Consider the following 22,901-nt stretch of genomic DNA (forward strand, 5'->3'; position numbering starts at 1 on the left):
ATACTTTATGCCTGCTATTAAATCCTAGTAGTTTAGCTACACCACTCCCAGACTCCCTTAGCCGCCATTAAATTTAGTTGTTACCTGCTATGCCATGGAAAAAGGTTTTGATAGAGGTTAAGGAAAAACAACTAAGTTTAATGAATTACCCAGGTGAATGGTGGAGTTATGGAGAGGGTGGCTGTATCAGGGGGCGAGACCCTGGTGCTAGTGCACACTTGCGGAAAGTCACCCAGGCTTAAAGAGATTGTAGACAAATCTTGCTCATTAGCTTTCCGTACAACCACATGCTACTATGGCTCTGGCTTGACAAAGTATGTTGTATGAACCCGGATCCTAGGGGCCGGTGGTGGTAGAGGGATACTGTAGGTGGAACGGGGCCCTTAGGGAATGGTTCGGGTGATTGCACACAGAAGGTCTCGGCCACGGTCCGCACCTGTCCTTTGAGCAAAATGTGCATCGAGGTAGAAGGATTGACCTGGCCATGTGGGTAAAGGTGTACAACCTCTCGAGAGTGTAAATCTAAGTACTTAGCCGTGTCCCCGTTTATGGACAACTTGAGCGAACTGACAAGTCCTTGTTCGAAGATCTCCTCATCCCAATTTCTTAAATAAAACTGGTGGGTGAACAAGGGTAGGAAGGTACGTTGGGGCTTTACCAATGTTACTGTTAATTGGTACATTGGGGATTTACCAATGTTACTATTAATTAGATTGAAAGAAAATGTTTTGATAAATGATAGGGAAAAATTGGCTTTATGCAAAATGAACATGAGCTCTACCTGCCAGATGTGCACGTAGGTGTATGATGCCTTTTGAGTCCACAAAAGTCTCCTTGCCAATACAATTCCAAATGTATTGATTCCTTCGGGCTGCAACGTTTTATGTTGCAGGTATCCCTAGTTGCTGAAGAAGACGTTAGGATCACGAGTCTTTGCCCAACATGTCCGCTCCGTGGCATCCGTGAAGGAAGAGGACTCCATGCTATTTGCTTTCCGCTTGATGTTGAACTCTGATTTATGTTTATGCTAGCCCTTGAGCTATGCAAGTTGTATCGAACTATTTTATTTTCGCTGGATCTTAGGTTGTAATGAAGACCTTTGCTACTTGGTATTTCATCTTAAACTGTGTGTGCTAGCAGTTCGATCCAGGGACTAGCACTAATGCACAGGGACTTGCACTTTATTTAAAGTGGGGTCGCTACAGATGGTATCAGAGCACTGTGTTGCCCATAGGTTCGTGACCCTAGGTTTGGATTAGAAATAGGAAGACCCTAGGATGAAATTCCATCTTATCTATCTAATCCATTTTCTATTGAAAAGAAATGTCTGCAAATTGGTTTTCTTGTATTCTCACCTATTTCATCTTCAAAACAAATCTTCATCCTTTAGACGTCCAATCTTTGACGACCTCAAGGAAGTGGAAGAGAAGGTTGAAGCTCCCAAGATGGAAATAGAGTAGACCATCACTTTCTCTCTTTTATCAGACCGACTATATCTTAAAAACGCATTGATCGTACCAAATTGTGGTATGACCATACCAGTTTGTTAATGTTTCAAAATGTTTGCTTTTGCGTGATTTTATGGATTGTTTATTGTGTGACTTGTGTGTGCATGGGTAGGAAATTTTATTCCCTATATTTGTCTATCTTGTTTCTCATCTATGCTAAACAACCACAAATGCCGCCAAGACGTGATCCAACCCAACTGGTAATTTTGGAATCCCAAGGTGTGGATGTAATCCTAGGCATGGATTGGATGACCACTTATGGAGGCATAATAGATTGTGCAAAGAGATCAATTACACTCACAACCCCAGAAATGAAGAGGATTCGTTTCAATTCAACCTTTGAACTTAAAGGTAGTAAGGTCAACTCTCTTAAGGGGGTTAGCATGGAGACGGTGCTCGTTGTGAGAGAATACCCGGATGTGTTCCCGGAAGAGTTGCCAGGAATGCCACCGGACAGAGAAGTTGAGTTTCTCATTGAACTGTTGCCTGGAACTGGACCAATAGCCAAGAGACCATACAAGATGGATGTGGAAGAATTGAAGGAGTTGAAGAAGCAGCTTAAGGAACAGTTGGAAAAAGGTTTCATCCGACCTAGTTCATCGTCATGGGGAGCCCCTGTTTTGTTTGTGATGAAGAAAGATTCTAGCAAGAGATTGGTAATGGATTATCGATCACTCAATGAAGTCACTATCAAGAACAAGTACCTGTTGCCCAATATCAACGACCTATTTGACCAACTGAAGGGAGCAAAAGTATTTTCCAAAATCGACCTTCGATCGGGTTACTTCCAAATGAAGATCAGAGAGCAAGACATACCTAAGACCGCATTCACTACTAGATACGGTCTGTATGAGTATACAGTTATGCCATTTGGTCTAACCAATGCTCCGGCATATTTTATGGCCATGATGAACAAAGTGTTCATGGAATATTTGGATAAGTTCGTAGTAGTATTCATCGATGATATATTGATATACTCAAAGGATGAAGCCGAACATGAGAGGCACTTGCGCCTAATCATGGAGAAACTTAGAGAGCACAAGTTGTATGCCAAGTTCAGCAAGTGTGAGCTCTGGTTGGATAGGGTTGGATTCCTTGGACATATAGTTTCAGCAGAAGGAGTCGCAGTCGATCCGAGTAAAGTTGCAGCAGTGACCGAGTGGGAATCACCCAAGAATGCAGGAGAGATCCGGAGTTTCCTAGGACTCGCTGGATACTACCGAAGATTTATTGAGAATTTCTCCAAGATTGCAAAGCCCATGACAGCACTGTTGAAGAAGGATAGGAAATTCATCTGGACTGATGAGTGTGAAGCTAGTTTTCAAGAGTTGAAGCAACGCCTAGTAAGTGCACCGGTTCTATGTTTGCCGGATATCAATAAGGATTTCCAAGTGTACTGCGACGCCTCTCGTCAAGGACTTGGAGGTGTTCTAATGCAATATGGAAGAGTAGTGTGCTATGCTTCGCGACAACTCAAGCAGCATGAGAGAAACTACCCAACCCATGACTTAGAGCTAGCATCTGTTGTTCATACTCTCAAGGTATGGAGACACTACTTGATGGGAAAGCATTGTGATGTGTTCACATACCATAAGAGCCTGAAGTACATATTCACTCAGAAGGAGCTGAACATGAGGCAAAGAAGATGGTTGGAGTTAATAAAAGATTATGATATGAATTTGCAATACCACCCAGGAAAGGCTAATGTCGTAGCCGATGCGCTGAGCCGTAAGAGCTATGTAAATGGCCTCACCGCAGGAGAATTACCCGAGGAACTGTGTGAACAGTTTAAGGACCTCAGACTAGAGGTTGTGCCCAAAGGTTATTTGGCATCACTTGAAGTTCAGCCAACACTATTGGATAAGATTAGAGAAGCCCAGAAGATAGACAAAGAAATAGAGGAAATTAAGGCCTTGATGAGTGAAGGTAGAGCAAAAGGATTTCATGCAGATGAACAAGGAACCATATGGTTTGAGAAGCGCATCTGTGTACCCCAGGACCCTGAGCTTAGGAAGTTGATTTTCCAGGAAGCCCATGATTCACCATACTCCATTCATCCAGGTAACACCAAGATGTACATGGACATGAAGGAAAGGTTCTGGTGGAGTAATCTGAAGAGAGACATCGCTGAGTATATTGCTCTGTGTGATGTTTGTAGCAGAGTCAAGGCGGAACATCAGAAACCCGCAGGATTGTTGCAACCACTACCTGTACCAGAATGGAAGTGGGAGAATATTGGCATGGATTTTATCACCGGACTGCCAAAGACTAGATCGGGATATGATTCCATTTGGGTCGTAGTTGACCGTCTGACTAAAGTGGCTCACTTCATCCCAGTGAAGACCACCTACACAAGCGCCAAACTAGCCAAGTTATACCTGAACAAAATCATATGTTTGCATGGAGTGCCCAAGAGCATTGTGTCAGACAGAGGTACCCAGTTTACATCTCACTTTTGGCGTCAAATACACGAGTCTTTGGGAACTAGACTTGAGTTCAGCACAGCGTTTCATCCACAGGCTGATGGACAGACTGAAAGAGTAAATCAAATCTTGGAAGATATGTTAAGAGCATGTGCATTGGACTATGGATCAAGTTGGGATGAAAATCTGCCTTATGCAGAGTTTTCATATAACAATAGCCACCAAGCTAGTATTGGTATGGCACCCTTTGAGGCATTGTATGGAAGGAAGTGCACCACCCCATTGCTATGGAGTGGTGTAGGAGAAAGAAGTATGTTTGGTCCAGACCTAATCAAGGATGCCGAAGAGAAGGTCAGACTAATCAGAGATAGACTGAAGATAGCTCAATCTAGACAGAAGAGCTACGCTGACTCAAAGCGTAGGGAGGTGACCTATGAGATAGGTGATAGAGCATACCTAAGAGTCTCACCTCTACGTGGTGTGAAAATATTTGGAGTCAAAGGAAAGTTAGCACCCCGCTTTGTAGGACCATTCAAGATCCTAGCTCGCAAAGGTGAAGTCGCATATGAGTTGGAACTGCCAGAATCTCTAGCTGCAGTTCACAGTGTGTTCCATGTAAGCCAACTGAAGAAGTGTCACCCAGAAATGGCAGAGACCCCGTTGAGAGATACAGTGCCACTTGAGGAAGTTCAGTTGGAGAGCGATCTCACATATGAAGAGAAGCCGATCAAGATACTGGAGACAGCAGAAAGAGTGACCCGTACGAAGACGATCAAGTTCTGCAAGGTCCAGTGGAACCACCACACAGAGGAAGAAACTACATGGGAACGAGAAGACGACCTCCGTGAAGATCACCCACACCTATTTGCTAGCCACTCCGATTCTCGAGGGCGAGAATCATCTTAAGGGGGGTAGGTTTGTAACATCCCAATTTTCAAATTTTCAAACTTCATGCATGGCATTCATAAGCATGCATTTCATACATGTGCATCATGACATTTTTGCGTTAAGAGAAATTCAAAAGTTATTTCAAAAACCAAACCCTAAAATAGCGTTATTAGCCACTTATGTGTCTATGCGAACTTTGGTTTTAAAAGTATTTTATTTTGTTTCAACAATGGTTCCAAACTGAAGACATTTTCACAAGGAATCCATCGGTATCTTATTTGCATTTTTCCGATTTATTTTGAGTGCTCAAATACATATTCAAATAAGAGAAAGAAAAAGAAAAAAAAAGAAAAAAAAAAAGGAAACGGCCGACTGGGCCGACCCAGGCAGCCGCCGGCCCAGCCAGGCCGGCCAGCCTTCCCCGCGCCCCCTCCTTTCCTCCCCCTGGGCCGAGCCAGCCAGACCGGCCAGGCCTCCCCAGCGCCCCACCTCCTCTCCCTCCCCCCTGGGCCGACCAGGCCAAGGCAGGCCCAGCCGGCTAGCGCCCCCACTGGCCCAGCCGCCCGACGCCCCATCGTCCCCAACCTCCTCCACGAACCGCCGCCTCCCCACGACGCACGCACGCACACAGGCAACCGCCGGCCACCTCGCCACCCCACTCGCCCCACCCCGCTCGCCCCTCCCCCTCTCAGCCCGAGCCCCTCCCCATAAAGGCCCCGACCTCCTCTCTCCATTCCCCTTTTCCCCTTCTCCAATCGCGCCCCCAGGCCCCTGCAATTGCTCGCCGGAGACCACGCCGCGCCGCCACCTCCAGCCGCCCCTTGCCGCCGGCAGGGACCACCTTGGGCCGCGCCGTCGACGCCTCTAGATCCGCCTCGCCGTGCCGCACCCCGTGCGCGCCTTGGCCAGGCCGGGAGAGTCGCCGCCAGCCACCGCCCAAGCCGCGCCGGCCATCTCCATCGCCGCCGGCGAGCCACCTCATCGCCGGCCACATCAGCGCCACGCGTACGCCCAGTCAGCGCCACCTGGGTAAACCCCCTTTTCTCTTTATTTCTTTCCAATCCAGTCAACAGATCTGAGCCGTAGACGTTATGAAGATCCAACGGTGCAAAGAGATGATCCGCGACGAAGGGGTACGCACCAATAGCAGAGCGCCACATGTCCAGTGACCACCCTAGATTTCGTTTTAACAGCAATTCGATAGTCCGCGCTTTGCAAAATTCATAACCGTAGCTCCGTATGTCCAAAAATCACAAACTTTATATCGTTGGAATCCTAAAAATATGAGGAACATTTTGGAACAATAAAATGTGGACTTACAGAAGTTTGAGTTTCATTCATATTTAGATGCCTAATCGGAGTACTTAACCCGTAAAAAGAGATCTAAATACCCTTTTCGAGTGATTCCTTTTGCATATGCTTGCAAATGTTACCCTCTGTCCAGTAGTACCAAAATCATCATTTGTCTACTGTACCAAAACACCTTTTTCAATTAATGGTAGTTGCCCTTCGCTAGTGCGACATAGAAGGTTCGCAATAATTCAACCAACGATAAAACTTGACCATTGCATCATGCATATAGTGACAACCAGAGATAATTAAATGGAGTGTACTTGTGTAAATATCATATGCATCTCATGTCTATGCTTGTGCATTTGTGTTGTGCATTGTGTTTATGGTGCTATGTATGTATTGCTTGTAGATTTCGACTGTGACAGCTGCAACCTTTGTGACTGCGAAGATTGCAACTCCTCCCGCTGAAAAAGACAAGTGACACACACCAAAAGTCCTAGTTTTAATCTTGCACTGTAGAGTTTTTATAGTAGACATGTCTAGGGTTTATACTTTATGCCTGCTATTAAATCCTAGTAGTTTAGCTACACCACTCCCAGACTCCCTTAGCCGCCATTAAATTTAGTTGTTACCTGCTATGACATGGAAAAAGGTTTTGATAGAGGTTAAGGAAAAACAACTAAGTTTAATGAATTACCTGGGTGAATGGTGGAGTTATGGAGAGGGTGGCTGTATCAGGGGGTGAGACCCTGGTGCTAGTGCACACTTGCGGAAAGTCACCCAGGCTTAAAGAGATTGTAGACAAATCTTGCTCATTAGCTTTCCGTACAACCACATGCTACTATGGCTCGGCTTGACAAAGTATGTTGTATGAACCCGGATCCTAGGGGCCAGGTGGTGGTAGAGGGATACCGTAGGTGGAACGGGGCCCTTAGGGAATGGTTCGGGTAATTGCACACGTAAGGTCTCGGCCACGGTCCGCACTTTGTCCTTTGAGCAAAATGTGCATCGAGGTAGAAGGATTGACCTGGCCATGTGGGTAAAGGTGTACAACCTCTCGAGAGTGTAAATCTAAGTACTTAGCCGTGTCCCCGGTTATGGACAACTTGAGCAAACTGATAAGTCCTTGTTCGAAGATCTCCTCATCCCAATTTCTTAAATAAAACTGGTGGGTGAACAAGGGTAGGAAGGTACGTTGGGGCTTTACCAATGTTACTGTTAATTGGTACATTGGGGATTTACCAATGTTACTATTAATTAGATTGAAAGAAAATGTTTTGATAAATGATAGGGAAAAATTGGCTTTATGCAAAATGAACATGAGCTCTACCTGCCAGATGTGCACGTAGGTGTAGGATGCCTTTTGAGTCCACAAAAGTGTCCTTGCCAATACAATTCCAAATGTATTGATTCCTTCGGGCTGCAACGTTTTATGTTGCAGGTATCCCTAGTTGCTGAAGAAGACGTTAGGATCACGAGTCTTTGCCCAACATGTCTGCCTGTGGCATCCGTGAAGGAAGAGGACTCCATGCTATTTGCTTTCCGCTTGATGTTGAACTCTGATTTATGTTTATGCTAGCCCTTGAGCTATGCAAGTTGTATCGAACTATTTTATTTTCGCTGGATCTTAGGTTGTAATGAAGACCTTTGCTACTTGGTATTTCATCTTAAACTGTGTGTGCTAGCAGTTCGATCCAGGGACTAGCACTAATGCACAGGGACTTGCACTTTATTTAAAGTGGGGTCGCTACAACGTTGCAATGCACATCCCTTTCTAAAATCTACCCTCGATCGTCTCTAAACCTGGGACATTACAGCCTTTCCCCCTTAAAGAAAACATCGTCCCGAAGTTGTGGTTGTAATACCTGAAGAGTTCGGGGTATGTTTTCCTCAGGTCTTCCTCCTTTTCCCAGGTGGCTTCCCTCTCAGGGTGATGTTTCCATTGTATCTTGCAATACTTAATAGCTCGATTCCTGAGTTGTTTCCAGTTCTCCTCGAGAATCTTTGCTGGCTTCTCGATGTATGTCAAATCTGGTTGTAACTCGAGCTCATCATGTGATATTGGCTCATCTGGAGTCTTTAAGCGTTTCCTGAGTTGCGACACATTGAATACGTTGTGAACTTGTGCTAACCTTCCCGGTAGTTCCAATTCAAAGGCTAACCCTCGGTTCTGACTCAAAATCTTGAAAGGTCCGATGTATCTAGGACTTAATTTCCCCTTTACTCCAAATCTCTGAAGACCTTTCATCGGGCTCACCTTGAGGTACACCATGTCTCCAACTTGTGGCTCCCATGTCCTTCTCTTTTGATCAGCATAGCTCTTCTGTTGACTTTGAGCTATCTTCAGCCTATCTCTTATAATGTCAATGATTTGTTGTTTTTGCTTGACATAATCAGGATTGAACTCCTTGCTTGATCCAGCCTCATACCAGCATATCGATGATCTACACTTCCGTCCATACAGAGCTTCGAATGGTGCCATCTTGATGCTGCTTTGATAGCTATTATTGTATGAAAACTCTGCTAGTGGTAAGTGCTCTTCCCATGATCCTCCGAAGTCTAGGGCACAAGCCCTAAGCATATCCTCTAGGATCTGGTTAGTTCTCTCTGTTTGTCCACCTGTCTGAGGGTGATAGGCGGTGCTATAGTCTAGCTTGGACCCTAAAGCTTCATGTAATTGCTTCCAAAATGCTGATGTGAACACGGATCCTCGATCTGACACGATCTTCTTGGGCACTCCATGTTTACTCACGATCTCTTTGATGTAAAGATCGATGAGTTTCTCTCCTTTATCCTGCTGATTTACTGCTAAGAAGTGTGAACTTTTCGTCAACCGGTCCACGATTACCCATATCATATCCTTCTTTTTATTTGTCATGGGTAGTCCGGTGATGAAATCCATTCCTATCTCCTCCCATTTCCATTCTGGGATTGGTAAAGGTTGTAACTTTCCCGCTCGGACTTTGATGTTCAGCCTTCACTCTTTGGCAGGTATGGCATTCCGCCACGTATTGTGCTATCTCTCTCTTCATATTATTCCACCAGAATAACTCCTTAAGATCCATGTACATCTTTGTAATTCCCGGATGTATAGAGTATGGTGTTTGATGTGCTTCCCGGAGTATCACTTCCTTGATCTCAGCAATATCCGGAACGCAAATCCTTTTCTGGAATCATAATGATCCAGACTCTCCTCGGTGAAATTCTGATGGTCTTCCCTCATCAATTCTTCTCATCTCCTCCGCGATGAAGGGATCGTCCAATTGATCCATCATTATCTCATTCTTTAAGTTAACATTTAGCTCATCGGCCACTTGTAAAGCCGATAGTGCTTCATGAGATTCTTTCTCCCAAAGTTGTATTTGGGCTTGACTTATTTCCTTCTTCAACTCCGGTGATAACTCTTGTTCCACTCCTCCAGTGCTCTTCCTACTCAAGGCATCTGCTACAACATTGGCCTTTCCTGGAGTATAGTTGATGGTCAAATCATAATCCTTGATTAGTTCGAGCCATCTTTTCTGCCTCATATTGAGTTCCTTCGAGTGAAGAAGTATTTGAGACTCTTATGATCCGTATAGAGCTCACACTTGGCTCCATAGAGAAAATGTCTCCAAGTTTTAAGTGCAAATACGACTGCTGCTAGTTCTAAGTCATGTGTTGGATAGTTCACTTCATGAGGTCTGAGTTGCCTCGATCCATAAGATATTACTTTCCGATCCTGCATGAGTACGCAACCCAATCCATGCTTGGATGCATCACAGTACACGGTGTAATCCTTGCCAACTTCCGGAACTGCTAACACCGGTGCTGTGGTGAGTTTCTCCTTCAAAGTTTGAAAACTCTTCTCACACTCCTCTGTCCACACGAATGGTGTGTTCTTTCTTAACAGCTTAGTCATCAGTCCTGCTATCTTGGAGAATCCTTCAATGAATCTCCGATAGTATCCTGCCATTCCTAGGAATCCTCGGATTTCCTTGACAGTCTTGGGTGCTTCCCAATCTAAAACTGCTGCTACTTTGCTCGGATTAACAGCTATTCCATCCTTGCTTATAACATGACCAAGAAATTCCACTTGATCTAGCCAAAACTCACACTTGCTGAGCTTAGCATAGAGTTGATGTTCTCTTAGTGTTTGCAACACTAACCTCAGATGTTCAGCATGTTCAGTTTTATCCTTTGAGTATATCAAGATATCATCGATGAATACGGTGACAAACTTATCTAGATATGGCATGAAGATCTTATTCATAAGATTCATGAAGATTTCTCGGGCATTGGTTAATACAAAAGGCACTACGAGGTATTCATGATGTCCATACCTTGAGACAAAGGCGGTTTTCGGAACGTCTTCCTTCTTGATCTTTATCTGATGATAACCGGACCTTAGATCAATTTTGGAAAAGACTCCCGCGCCTCTAACTTGATCGAATAGATCTTGTATTCTAGAAAGTGGGTACTTGTTCTTGATAGTAACATTATTCAAATTCCTGTAGTCTCCGCACATCCTTCTACCTCCATCTCGTTTATCCACGAAGATCACAGGTGATCCCCATGGTGAGATACTCTCCTGTATGAATCCTTTCTGTTCCAAGTCATCCAATTGTTCCTTAAGTTCTTTCAACTCCTTAGGCCCCATCTTGTATGGTGCCTTTGCAATCGGAGCTGTTCCTGGAATTAGGTCGATAGTAAACTCTATCTCCCTATCTGGTGGCATTCCAGATAATTCCTTAGGAAACACATCCTAGAATTCATTTACTACAGGTATATCCTCCAACTTTACTTCCTTCATGCTGCTCAGCTGTAGCTCGACTTCGATCTGTGTATGCTTATCTCCTTGGTAAATCATTCTACTTCCATCGGGGCTTTTCAAAGACACAGTCTTGTTCACACAGTCGATCAATGCTCCATTAGCCTCTAACCAGTTCATACCAAGAATGACATCAATGTCCTTCATCGGTAAAATAAACAGGTCTGCGTCAAACGCGCATTTATTAATCATAATGACTTGTCCTTGTTTGGTGTGGGTTACTACTATCGTTCCCCCCGCGGAAAGTATGGTTATAGGTGTATCTAACTTAGTGCAACTAATCCCATGTTTGATGATGAATTGCTGAGAAATGAATGATGTAGTTGCACCAGTATCAAAAAGTACTTTGCCAGGATGAGTAAGTATCTGGAGCGTACCTATCACTGCCTGATCGGAGTTAACCACCTCCTCCAAGCTGGTGCAGTTTAACTTGCCGAAGGGTTTCTTGTTCTTCCAGTTCCCTCCGGCGTTTCCACCACGGCTTCCTCCTCCTCCAGACTGTCCTCCACCATTTTTATTCTTAGGGCAATCCTTCACCATGTGTCCTTCCTCACGGCAACCAAAGCAGATTATCCTTGGCTTCCTGCAATCCTTGGAAAGGTGTCCTGGTTTTCCACAGCTTCGGCACAATACCAGGTTTGCAGGCTGGGATCCTTGATTCCTCCTCTGGTTGTTGTTGTTGTTGTAGTTGTTGTTGTTGTTGTACCTTGGTTTGAAACTCAAGCCAGTATTAGGCTTGTTGCTGACATACCTCTTAGGCTCAAATTTAGCCTTCTTCCTCTTCTCCTCCTGCAGCTGCTTGAAGTCATCTTCAAGAGTGATGGCTGCATCCACCAACTCTTGGAACTCAGTCGCTCTCATCATTCTGAGTTGAACCTTGAACTGGGGATTTAATCCCCGCATGAACCTCTTCTTCTTTTTGTCCTCGGTGTTGACCTCCTCAACGGCATACCAAGACAACTTTGAAAACTCCCTGACATAAGTCAGGATGGCCTTATCCTTCTGCTCGAGACTTTCAAATTCTCGACGCTTCAACTCTACAATGCTTTCAGGGACATTGGATTCCCTGAACTTCCTCTTGAACTCCTCCCAGGTGAATACCTTCACAGCCGGATAAACGGCTACTATATTGTCCCACCATGATGCGGCGGGTCCACACAACAAGTGTGTTGCATATCTGACCTTTTCCAGGTCATTGCATCCAACGGTGTTGAGCTTACGCTCAGTGTCCATCAGCCAATCCTCCGCGTCCATAGGTTCAGGCGCGTATGCGAAGGATATAGGCTTAGTATTCTGGAAGTCTGACAGAGTGACTCCCTGATTATCAGGTCTCTCCACCTTGTTCTGTTGAAGCAGCTCTTGGAAGAACTTATTTTGCTGCTCCAACGTTATACGTTGCCTTTCCTCCAACATTTGCATGTATTGGAGGAAGTTCTGCTGCGTCATGGGTGGTGGTGGTGGTGGAAACTGGTTTCTGGCTGCTTCATCAGCCTCTTCCTTCTGCTTGGCTTCGCGCTCCATGCGCTACGCTTCACTCTCCTCACCTACTGGTCCCGACATATTCCCCTAGTTCTGCAACACAAGGTGGTACTCATAGTTACTCCATGCGCAAGTTTTCTGAGCTCAACTTTGTGCACAGAACTAGTCACGCAATGGAAATCAAGAAGCAAATCCAAATCATACAAAACATATACCGTGTATATACATACTTAAGTGGTCTTATTACAATACTCAGTGACGATGTGAGTATGCAAACTCACTTATTGAAGTATATGTACAAATTTCTACAAATATTACACACTACAATACATGTGGTACTATTGTATTGTAGTCTCGCCTCCCTTGGTGGTCTCTAGTCGTGCTTCACTCCCGGTACATCCCGGGCTTCCATCCGGTCGAACGTGTCGTCCTCCCGACGAATACTGGAACGTAGGGTCTTCCCGTTGGCTGGTAGTCGGAATCAGAGGATGATCCGAGGGAGAAATCTGTGTTCATGAATTGATTATTCAAAACATCATAATCCACCCATCGGGTGTACTCCCCTGTGACTCCGCCATAGGTATTACCTCCATCAGTATCTGACTCAATCAATATAGGGTATTGCTCATAGTCTCCCCTATTATACTGATAGTCCTGGAACTGGTTTGTGGCGTCCTCATTCATCTCCGCATTATTTCTGACTGAATTGCCAGAATTTCCTGTGTCTGACCCCCAACGCCAACCTGTTGAGTTCTCTATAGGAGTCTCGGAACACTGATGGTTACCGGATTCCTCTCCACCCTCATATCCTCCACGGGAACTACTAGGATAGTACCTAGGTGTAATGGGTGTGGTTTGTAGTTCGGGATGGTCGATACTAATGTAATCACCAGCTGAGTAAACTGGTGTGTGCACTTCATTCTCCATGGGTTCCTTCCCCTTAGTCTCCTCCTTGGGCTCAGTGAACTCCTCTAGCATTGTATCAATTGCCCCCGACAGATGTCGGTTCAACTGAAAAAACAATGACAGTAAGTTGCGGCTATTGTCCATGTACTTAGCGGCTTCTGCTGGTTTGCGTTTTGCAAATTTGAAGTGGTTAAGCATAGGATCATCTTCCTCCTCCATATGAGGAATGTGTGAGAATTCGTAACCCATAAGCTCTTTCGTCTTATGCTCCCGAATATCAGTGATGCTCTCATAATGGCTATGTGGTAGGCTGTTTGGGTAGTTCTAGCCTCACCTGCTAGCATCACTATGCTCATTCCTAGGGATTCTGGAAGTCTTAGTCCTACCCTACACTTCGCCAATACAGTACCGTCATAGTACATGTATTTCTTTACTTGGATCTGGGGATCAGACCCAAATTCAAGTAACATGGCACGAAGAATATCTGCGAGTCCTCCTTCATATTCACTCAGTGTTGAATCCATCTGACAAGGGATTAACTTGTCAATGCCTACGGTTAGTAGACTAGGGTTTCGTTGGATGTAGAGGGCAAGTAGATCTCGAAGGTTTCAGCCGAAAAGTACTCGACGAAATAAAACTAGGGTTTGCTCAATGATGATTCGATCCTCTCTTTGTCCCTCGACTCCCCCTTATATACAAGTGGGAGCCGAGGGTTTCGTAATACACAAGTTTACAGAGTCCGGGAGGGTTTCTAACCCGTCCCGCAAGATTACAATTGACACTTTCTATTACAACTCTATCTTTCCTTAATAACATCTTGGGCTTCCGAATCTTCTTATTCTTCGAGTCTTGGGCCTTGAATAAATCCCGGGTACCATCTTCGGCAGGCCCATTGGGGATGCCTATGTCAGTAGCCCCCGATATTTTATTTGAATCGTAGAGTCAAGTAAAATCTCCACTTTTATATTTTTTCGACAGGCCCATTGGGGATACTTTATCACATGTCTTTGCATATGAATTTCTATATTGTACAGGGATAATGGTAATTGGGGCTAGTTCATCTGACGGATCAGGTACTAGTTAACTGCTCTAGTGGCAATCCGCAAAAACCTACTTCAAGATCACGTCCCTGGACATGATCTCGGGATACCGGTGTAAACTTCGACAGGTGCCGCTTAAGGTCTTACCATTCTGTCGAGTCCCAGTAATATTTATCGGGTACCTAACGCGTCCGTTAGGATTTTTCTTCGTATCTGTTGATACGGAAAAAATTAGCAAACCGACGTCAGAGACGGTGCCACACCGCACAGAACGGATCTGGGGTCTTACCTTCGCAATGTTTTGCGGCATTCAGAATTTATTCGCAACTTTTGGCGTTCTGAGAATATATTGTCGAGTGCTTATTCGGCTGTTGGAATAGCACATTTTATCGAGTCAACGGATGACTTATATTGCTCTCCCGATGGGAGTATATGTAGAGTTATCTTTATAACTCGAAATATGCTCCTTCTTTCTTCTTTTTTTTTTTTTAATAATTTCATCGGGCACGCGAACAGCGTTCCCGATGGGAGTAGCCCCCGAGGCTACAGCCAAGGACTTGGACTTGGTTGTAGGCTCAACACTTTATTGCATCGTGTCGCTACATTGTCATTCCTTCTCGAAATCTTCTTCTCTTCTCTCTTTTTTTATCTATCAGGTGCGCGAACAGCACTCCCGATGGGAGTAGCCCCCGAGGCTATGATCAAAGGCTTGCGTTTGATCATAGGCTCCCGCAATTTCTATACTGTCACACTTGAATTTTACTTTTTTCAAAGTAGCCCCCGAGCATTTGGGCAAAAACTTGTATTTGATCAAAGGGTCCTGAAGTATTCAATAATCTTCCTTTGTCGCCAAATCTCCTTTATTTTTCCTGTCGAAATTTCCTCCCTTGGTCAAAGTAACCTCATAACTGATGATAGTCGGTATTTTTGTATCCATAAAACTTGAGTACTGCTCTCTCTCTGCCTTGTGGGTCCTCTTTTTCTACCACGTTGACACGTCGTGCAAGTGGGGGACACACGTCCTCCGCTTTTCCTGGCGCACGTACTGTAACGCCTGTTCTGTTCCATTGGAATGAATTTACCATGTTACCCTTTGATTACAAATTCCTTATCCACCGCACGATTTCCTCATCAACGGTGCGTCGATTCAGGACACCTCTATTTAAGGTCATCGTCTTCCTCCCCTCACACTTTCCTTCGCGCCGTTGCTCTGCTTCCTCTTGCGAAAAATCTCCCCTTGCGCCCATAGTTCTTAGAGCTCCGCCTTGCTCAAGCTGTGCTGCTCCCCCATTGTTGATGCCGCCGCGCAGACTCACCAGACACACCACCCCTGAATCCACAATGGCTGCCGTAGATCTTGGAAGCGCGGAGTGGGAGAGATCCAAAATCACCTCCCAGGACATCAACCTACTGAAGAAACTGGGGATCTCCAAGAAGCCCGACGCGCTGCGCTTCCCCAGCGAGGAAAGCTACCCAACTCCTCCAATGGAGTATCGGGTTAGTTTTGTTGATCACCTCATCCGCGGGCTCTCCGCTCCTATCCACAACTTTCTTCGAGGATTGCTTTTCATGTATGGATTGCAACTCCATCATCTCACCCCCAACTCTATTCTCCATATTTCCATCTTTATCACCCTCTGCGAGTCCTTCCTTGGAGTCCAGCCTAACTGGGCTTTATGGAAGCGTCTCTTCTTTTGTCGCCACAATGGCTCTACCAATGTCGCCTACAACATAGGTGGCGTTGTTATCAGCGTCCGCCCTGATGTCGATTATTTCGATGTCAAGTTCCCTGATTCTGTTCAAGGGTGGCGCAAAAAATGGCTATACATCCACGAAGAAAACCACGGGTCTGTTGAAGACAACATCCCCCCTTTTGATGGTGCCGAAAAAATCTGCCGCCGCCGCTCCTGGGACGCAGAGGCTACCGCCGAAGAAAAAGCGGCGACAGAGGCTCTGATGACTCGCATCCACGAGCTTCAGAATACTCGAGGCCAAGAATTATCAGGCATCCAAATCACGGCGTATTTCCTTAGGATTAGAGTGTAGCCTCTGCAAGCTCGCAAAAATCCCCTCTGGAAGTATGCTGGCGATGAAGATGTGGATCGCTTGACAGTAGATTTGTCGGTCAAGGACTTAGAGAAACTTGTCCGGAAAATCTCCTCCCTCAGCAAGAAAGATCCAGTCCCCTCATCTTGCCGCGTGGAGCCGTATAGCGCCACAAACCCTCTCCCTGAGGTAAATTCTTCGGGTGCACTATTTTTGTCGACCCTGTTTTCCTTTATTTTTGCTGACATCATGTTTAATGACTTTTGTCGACATTCTTCTGTTTTGTAGAACCATCCAGACTTGGTTTCTCTTCCTCCCCTTCCTGAAGGTGGAGACGTCGAAGAACGGGCCGTTGTCACCGACGACAACCAGGGTATTTCTCGCCCTGACAGCGAAGCCGCAGTTTCCCGTAAATCTGCGGCATCCTCTGAAAAAGAGACTCAATCTGAAGGCACTACCTCAGTCCCCTCTCCTCCTCCTGCTGTTTCTCCAAGGAGTAAAAGGAGGAGGACTGAAGTCGAAGATTCCGGCACCTCCAAAGCCGAAGAAGCTGATCTTTCTAAAGGAAAGAAAGCTTTTGATCCTTTTGTGGATGCCCTCGTCAGCTCGTAAGTCACCTATCCTTTGTCGTTTATCTTACGAATCCTTGTCATTGTTTTGCTTATGCTGTCGACATTTCCTTACAGTGACGACGAGGAAGAAAATCCTTCTATTATCGTGGCTGCTCGAACGAGTACGTCGCGCACTTTAGTTGTGTCGGATGCTCAACCTGAGGCGGAGGAAACTTCGCCTCCTCAGCATGACGCCGGGCATCCGACTCCACCTGCAAGCCCCCGAGCTCCTTCACCAAAGAGGGCCAGAATTGAATCAGTCGAAGAACCCACCCAATTAAGCGGTGGTTTCACGGCTGCTTCACTGAATGATGTAAGTTTTGATCTATAACTATTTTCTTTGTTGCCTCTGTTTTTTCCCGAACTATATTTTGACTTCTTTCTCTTTTGGTTCCTCTAGCCTCTGATGAAGGAGTTTTTTCGACTCGGTGCCCAATTTATTGGGTATCGTGACCTTTCCGATCGACTGAAAGGTACTACCTTGCTATCTTTTCTTTAATTGCATTTCCTTTTGCTTAATTCTTTTTGCCATAGTCAATGTTTGTCGACTGCCTTTTGTAGCCAATCTTGCGGAAGCTACCAATCGTGCTGACGCACTTGCTCGCAAGCTAGAGCAAAGTGAAAAAGCTCGCAAGGAAGCCGAAGCAGATGCCAAGAAGGCTAAGGCAGAAGCTGCCACCGTCGAAGATCTTCGGAAGAGACTTCATAAGGCGGAGAGCTCTCTGAGCGAGCACAAATCTCAACAATCTGATCGCGAGGAGGCGGTTATCAAGCGCCTAGCGTCGCAAATTCGTCGTTTCGTCAGTAAGTACCCGAACTTCTTTGGCTTGCTTTGAACTCTATCTTGCTTTCTTATCGATAAACCTTCGTCTTAGCAGGAAAGACGGGTCAAGAATATGAACTTAGCTATCCCGAGAATGATCCCCTTTTTGACGCGCTTTCTCTTATGGAAATTCATGGAGATGAAGCACGCGACGGCCTTGCCGAAGCTGAAGTGGGGTTGTCGCGACTTTACCCCTACTTCTTTCCAAAGAAGGAGCAACCCGTGCCATTTGTTGCCCTCGACACTTCCGAAAATCTTGGACTCAAGCTTCGCCAAGATAGTTTGAAGGTTGGCATGGAAAGTACTATCGCTCTGGTTGCCGAGAGTCAACAGACTATCGACTGGACTAGAGTTGGCGATACTCAAGAAATGGAGACCAAAAGGTGGCAGTCGCTGATCAAGGCTGCGAAACCAAACTCGAAGAAGGTCCTTGCATATCTTGGGTACAAGCCAACTCCAGCTCCAAGCTCCTCGAAACCGGAGGTCTAGTAGGCCACCTTGTCTTTCCTCCCCCGTTTTTTTATTTTTCTCTTTCTTTTGATGCTGTCGCCAAAGTAGCTATTGGCGACACTTATCCCCCTGGCTCCTCTGTAATGTCTTTGTAATTATTCTGAAGAATCAATGGAATTCTGTCTTGCTGGATGATTGATGTCAATTCCTTTTAATTTCAGTTGATATTTGATAATTATACTCCAACTCCTACTCCTTCCGATGTGTTGCCTCCTTCCTCTTGCTCAAGAAAAGTTCCTGTTGACGCAGAGCTTGGCGAAGGTTCTTTGAGTATGGGTTTGTCGCAAGAGTTGGAAGAACTTCGGCAGCAACTTCAGTATGCGAAGAAGCAGACACTTGTGATGATGGAGCAATCTCGCAAGGCTTCTGAAGCCGAAAAAATTGCGCGTCATCAGGCTCAGGAGGCCATGGCTGCTAAGGAAATTGCTGTTTCTGAAGCTGAAAAAGCGACTACCCAAGAAAATTTTATGCTCGAACTGATGAACGAAGCCAGCGCAGATATGTCGGGTATGCTTGCCGTATCTTCTTTTTTATAGAGCCACGACATTTTCTCCCTTCTTGCCGTGTCTTGTCTATGTATTTTTTAAAATTCCTGCCTCGTTTCTTGATAGGTTCCTTTCTTGACGTTGTTGCCGAAGAAGAAAGAGTAAATACTAGGACGAACCTCCTTGTTAACCTTTCCCTTGACCATGGTTCTCTGTTTTGGGCTACCCCGGAACGGACCCGACAAATTGTCAGGTTCCAAGATCGCTCTTCTCAAGTTCGCGACTTCTTTGAATTCTGTACTAGAACCTTGTCTCTTGTTTACAAGACGATGTTTCCCCGGAACGAGGCACCCGATACTCTTCTTGGTTTGATGGAGAAATTTCGAGATGCACCTAAAATCCATGAATTTGTTCGGGCGCAACTTTCTGCAGGCGCCAGGTTTGCTATGATGATGATCAAGATCTGCCATCCGAAGTTTGACATGAACCAAATTGTTCCCAAGTGTTTGGCCAAGATGAAGAAGAAGAAAAGGGATGTTGGCAAAATTGACGATCACGTAACCCCTGTTGCCGAAAATATGATGGATGAACTTCTTCGGATGGACTCCGAATTCTTCATGAAGGGCAGCTATGCCGAACACAGTACTCGTACTGTGAACCGGATGAGCATAGATAACCTACTAGGCCATAATTGATTTTTTCCTTTGAATTTTTCTCAAGACTCTCTTGTATATTGTAATCATGTTCTATATTGCAAAGCCGATGAACTATTTTTCTTCGTTAAGACCTTGAGTGTCTTTGTGTTGAATTTATTTGTCGTATGCGCGAGGTTTTTAAACCAAAGCGTCTAACTTATATTGAGCATGCTATATTTGCGGGTATAAGCCCCCGTGCCTTGTTTTGCTGATTGCTATCTTGTATTTTTTGTTTATTTTGCGAGGTGTTATTACACCAAGGCAAGATTTTGTCGGGAATGTATATTGCAAGTCTTGAGGCGTGAGCCCCCGAGCCTGTCGAAGAAATGTATATCTCAACTATCTTTACTATATTGCAGCACCGCGAGACCGCCTCATTAAAAACCTTTTCCGGCCCCACTCGGTGCCCCGAAAAAGGAAAAGAGTGCGTCTGAAAACTCGCGGGCGTTTCAATACATTGTAGTTTTACAAGGACTATATTTCGGCTCTAGGCGTAGAACCGCCTGAGTTGCGCCACGTTCCAGAGGTTTTGCTCCTCCACCCCTGTCTTCTTGTCCTTTATCCTGTATGCTCCTCCTCTGATTACTTCTGTGACGATGTAAGGTCCAAGCCATGGTGACTCGAGCTTTTCATGACTTTTTTGTGTGAGCCGAAGAACTAAGTCTCCCACCTGAAAGGATCTTGGTCGTAGACGTCGACTATGGTAATTCTTTAGGTCCTGCTGATATTTGGTTACTCGTGAAAGTACTTCATCCCTAGCCTCGTCGAGTGCGTCGACGTCGCCCTCTAATGCTTTTCTCGACACCTCTTCATTATATTCCACGACTCGTGGAGAATCGTGTTCTATCTCGATTGGCAACACTGCTTCCGCTCCATGGACCAAGAAGAACGGAGTTTCTTGTGTCGCTGTATTTGGTGTTGTTCGTATGCTCCACAACACACTGGGAAGCTCCTCTGGCCAAGTGTGTCGAGCTTTCTCCAATGGCGCTAACAAGCGTTTCTTGATGCCATTGCAGATGATGCCATTGGCTTTCTCAACTTGGCCATTGGTTTGCGGGTGCGCAACCGATGCAAAGTGTAGCTTGACACCCACTTCCTCGCAATAATCCTTGAATTCATGGGATGTGAAATTACTGCCATTGTCTGTGATGATGCTATGAGGCACTCCAAATCTGAAGACGATACTTTTTATGAATTTAACTGCGGATGCCCCGTCTGGTGAATTTATCGGCTTCGCTTCTATCCACTTTGTGAATTTGTCGACAGCTACCAGCATATACTCCTTCCCTCCTGGCCAAGATTTGTGTAACTTTCCCACCATATCGAGGCCCCATTGAGCAAAGGGCCAAGACAATGGTATTGGCATCAACTCTGCTGCCGGCGAGTGTGGTTTCGCGGCAAACCTCTGACATGCGTCGCAAGTCCGTACTATCTCCTTTGCGTCCTCTATTGCTGTCAACCAGTAGAATCCTGCTCGAAAGACTTTGGCAGCAATAGCTCGGCTGCTCGCGTGGTGACCACAAATTCCCTCGTGTACATCTTTCAGGATCATCCTTCCTTCTTCGGGTGTGACGCACCTTTGTAGTACTCCCGAAATGCTTCGTTTGTATATCTCCCCTTTGACCACAGTAAAAGCTTTCGAGCGTCTAATAACTCGTCTTGCTTCAACTGGATCGTCGGGTATTTCTTTCTTCAGGATGTATGATATGTACACCTGCATCCATGGTATCTGTATCATCATGACCAGGTCCTGGTCCTCTTCTTCTTCTTCCTCCAGTACTTCTTTGGTAGTCCCCGAGGGTTTTTTCTCCTTCTTTTTTGGTTTTGTCGACTTCGTAGATCTCTCTGCTATCTCTTCCCAAAATACGCCTGGCAGAACTGCGAGGCATTGCGACACGATGTTTGCGAGAACGTCGGCTTCATCATTGCTCAATCTGCTGATGTGATTTACTTCGCATCCATCGAATAACTTCTCGAGCTCGTTGTAGACTTCCTTGTATGCGATCATACTGTCATTGACTGCGTCGCATTGGTTCATTACTTGCTGTGCCACCAACTGTGAGTCGCCAAAGATTTTTAGTCGGGTTGCACCGCAAGCTTTCGCCATCTTCATCCCATGTATGAGGGCTTCATATTCTGCCTCATTGTTAGACGCGTTTGGGAACGTCATTCTCAGAACGTATTTCAATTTGTCGCCTTCGGGTGATATTAGTATCACGCCTGCGCCAGCTCCTTCTAATCTCTTGGACCCGTCAAAATTCATGGTCCAAGTTCTCGATAAATCTGGTGGTCCTGTATTTTGCAGCTCCATCCACTCTGCAATGAAGTCTGGTAAAATCTGCGTCTTGATTGCTTTTGTTTTTTCATACGTGATGTCCCGAGAGGAAAGTTCTATTCCCCAAAGGGAGACATGACCCGTAGCTTCTGGATTGTTGAGTATATTTGACAAGGGAGCTTCATTAACCACTATGATCGGGTGTGCCGAAAAATAGTGCCGCAATTTCCTTGCGGTTGTGAACACTCCATATGCTAACTTTTGATACTGAGGGTATCTCTGTTTTGAAGGCGATAAAACTTCGCTGACGAAGTATACTGGCCTCTGTACTCCGTGGAGTTTTCCTTCTTCTTCTCTTTCGACGACAAGTACTGTGCTTACCACCTGAGGTGTGGCCGCAATATATAACAACAGAGGTTCCTTTTCTTTCGGCGCCACCAAGATTGGAGGTGTCAAAATTCTGCGCTTGAGGTCCTCAAATGCTCTGTCTGCTTCTTCGTTCCATTGGAACTTCTCTCCCTGCTTGATCAGGGCGTAAAATGGTAACGCCTTTTCTCCTAACCTGGCGATGAATCTGCTTAAAGCTGCGACTCGCCCAGTTAACTGCTGTACTTCTTTCAACTTGGTTGGCTTCCTCATTGTCACGATGGCCTGTATTTTTTCAGGGTTTGCTTCAATCCCTCTTGCTGAAACTAGGAACCCGAGAAGTTCTCCTGCGGGGACGCCAAAAGAGCACTTTGTCGGGTTCAGTTTGAGACAGAACTTATCGAGGTTGTCGAAAGATTCCTTCAAATCCTCAATTAGTGTATCGCCCTTTTTGGATGTTATGACGACATCGTCGACGTATACTTGTACATTTTTCCCGTTCTGTGTTGCTAAGCACTTCTGCATCATCCGCTGATATGTTGCTCCCGCGTTTTTCAAACCAAAGGGCATTGTTCGATAGCAGAACACGCCGTAAGGTGTGATGAACGCTGTTTTCACCTCATCATCTTCTTTCAATCTGATCTGGTTGTAACCAGAATAAGCATCCAGGAAGGAAAGACGTTCACATCCTGCCGTGGAGTCGATAATTTGATCGATCCTCGGGAGGGGAAAGTGATCCTTTGGAC

This window comes from Lolium rigidum, chromosome 1 (genome assembly GCF_022539505.1).
Source record: "Lolium rigidum isolate FL_2022 chromosome 1, APGP_CSIRO_Lrig_0.1, whole genome shotgun sequence".
Lineage (NCBI taxonomy): Eukaryota > Viridiplantae > Streptophyta > Magnoliopsida > Poales > Poaceae > Lolium > Lolium rigidum.